The sequence below is a fragment of the Triticum urartu genome, chromosome 5A, assembly GCF_056163025.1.
Source record: "Triticum urartu cultivar PI428250 chromosome 5A, HENAU_Tu73, whole genome shotgun sequence".
Lineage (NCBI taxonomy): Eukaryota > Viridiplantae > Streptophyta > Magnoliopsida > Poales > Poaceae > Triticum > Triticum urartu.
In genome coordinates, this window is record NC_141877.1 from 656,240,336 (window position 1) to 656,243,211 (window position 2,876).

Here is a 2,876-nt window from a genome sequence, read left to right on the forward strand (position 1 = left end):
AAATCCGTCAATGATTGGGTCTAGAACCAATGCGGCGAAGCCGCCGTGATGGATGCTAGTGGGGTGGTCCCTTCGATCAAAGGTGATCGGGCAGGAGGACCATGGGTTGAACTTTGGGGCGACTGGCTCCATCGCATATACATCCCATAATGCACGCTTCCGCTCCCTCTTGGGGATGTGGGTTGCGTATATCATGTTCACCGTCCGCACTTGCGGGGGAAATCCCTTCTGTCCACTGTTGTTCGGCGGCCTGGGCTCCTCCTCGTCGTCACTATGCAACCCCTTGTCTTTGTTTTCGGCTCTTAACTTGCCTGCCTGCTTGAACACCCAACAATCCCTGTTGGTGTGATTGGCTGGCTTTTTGGGGGTGCCATGTATCTGGCACAAGCGGTCGAGTATTCGGTCCAAACTGGACGGGCCCTGAGTATTTCTTTTGAATGGTTTTTTCCGTTGACCGGATTTGTAGCCTCGGAATCCGGCATTAACTGCCGTATCCTCGTTGCTGTCGCTGTTAACGCGGCGCTTTTGTTTGTTTTGACGCGACCTGTCACTTTTGTCCTTGGTATTCGAATTACCAGGGTTCTTGATTAAATTGTTGCTGCGAGCTAGCCAGCTATCTTCTCCCGCGCAAAAGTGGGTCATGAGTGTCGTGAGGGCTGTCATAGATTTCGGCTTTTCCTGTCCCAGGTGCCGGGCAAGCCACTCGTCACGGATATTATGCTTGAAGGCTGCTAAGGCCTCTGCGTCCGGACAGTCGACTATCTGGTTTTTCTTTGTTAGGAACCATGTCCAGAATTGCCTGGCCGATTCCTCTGGCTGCTGAATTATGTGGCTTAGGTCATCGGCGTCCGGTGGTCGCACATAAGTGCCCTGGAAGTTGTCAAGGAATGTGGCTTCCAGGTCCTCCCAAGAACCGATTGAGTTTGCTGGCAAGATGTTAAGCCAATGCCGGGCCGGTCCCTTAAGTTTGAGTGGGAGGTATTTGATGGCGTGTAGATCATCACCGCGGGCCATGTGGATATGAAGGAGATAATCCTCGATCCATACCGCAGGATCTGTTGTGCCATCGTACGATTCGATGTTTACGAGTTTGAAGCCCTCAGGGATTTTATGATCCATTACTTCATCTGTGAAGCATAGTGGGTGTGCGGCGCCTCTATATTGGGCTATATCACGACGCAGCTCGAAGGAGCTTTGTCTGTTGAGTTTGGCCCGGCCGGATTCATTGCATCCGAAGTGACGATCACCGTCACGTGCCGTGGGGCGCCTGCGCGATCCGTAGATCGATCTTGTTTGCCTTGCCTTGTCCTCTAGTATGTCGCGCAGGTCGGGCGCATTTTCCCGTGCCTTAGTATGCTTGACGCGGCGCCGGGGCATGGCTTGAGTGGAGGACCGAGAGGCCTCTCTATCGCGGCCACGAGGTGGCCGGTCGGCCATGTCATGCGCTGGTGATGTAGGTGCTTCCTCCTCTAGTCGAGGTAGCAGCCTGCGCTTTGGGTAACTCTTGGAGGGGCGTTCGAGTTCATACTCTTCGGCCGCAAGGACTTCAGTTCATCTGACAGCTAGCAAATCCTGATCAGCTCTAAGCTGTTGCTGCTTTTTCTTGAGGCTGCTTGCCGTGGCCATAAGCCTGCGTTTAAAACGCTCTTGTTCGGCGGGATTCTCTGGCACGACGAACTTGTCATCGTCGAGGCTTGCCTCGTCTTCGGAGGGAGGCGTATAATTATCGTCCTCAACCTCTTGGTCCGCCGCCCTCTCATGAGGGCTGGCTTCTCTGTCCTCCTGTGCTGAATCTTGCTGGAGGGGGTGTTCTTCGGCGCTATCCGGAGTAGTATTATCTCCCTGTCGGAATCACCGTTTTTGCTTTGGCGGGATTTAGAGCGGCGCCGCTGACGCCGGCGCTTGGGCTGTTTCTTAGAGGTATCGTCCCCCGCTGTTCCATCGCCATCTCCATCCTTTGGAGTGTCCACCATATATATGTCGTATGACGAGGTGGCCTTCCAGCGCCCTACAGGTGCTGGTTCTTGTTCGTCTCCTACATCGTCGTCCATGCCGTCGATGTCTTCGGAGTCGAAGTCAAGCATGTCGGTTAAGTCGTCGACAGTGGCTACGAAGTGGGTGGTGGGTGGGTTTTGAATTTCTTCATCGTCCGTATCCCAACCTTGCTGACCGTAGTCCGGCCAGGGCTCTCCTGATAAAGAGAGAGACTTTAGAGAATTCAGGATGTCGCCGAAGGGCGAGTGCTGAAAGATGTCCACAGCGGTGAACTCATTATCGGCGCCCAATCGGATTCGATCGGTAGGGGCGCGGGGGGCTCGGAGTTCGGAGAGGAATCTGGCTCCTCGGAGTCACGGGCCATACGGAGTGCGGGGCTGGAGTTTGGCTCGATCGCTTCTGAGATCGCAGCCCCTGAGGCAGCGTCCAACCACTGATCCTTGATCGGCGCAGTAGGCTCCGAATCAATGGTCGGAGCCGATGCGTGTGCGGCCTCCAAGGCGCTGTTCGGCGGCAGAGCTATATCATGCCCATCGAGACAGTGCGGCGCGCTTGGCTGTGGCTCGAATCCGTCGAAGATCAAGTCCCCGCGGATGTCAGCCGTGTAGTTTAGGCTTCCAAACCTGACCTGATGGCCAGGGGCATAGCTTTCGATCTGCTCAAGGTGGCCAAGCGAATTGGCCCGCAGTGCGAAGCCGCTGAAGACGAAGATTTGTCCGGGGAAAAAGTCTCACCCTGGACTGCATTGCTGTTGATGATCGAAGGAGCCATCGGGCCTGAAAGCGACGACACAGAGGAACTCTCAATGAAAGCACCAATGTCGGTGTCAAAACCGGCGGATCTCGGGTAGGGGGTCCCGAACTGTGCGTCTAGGCCGGATG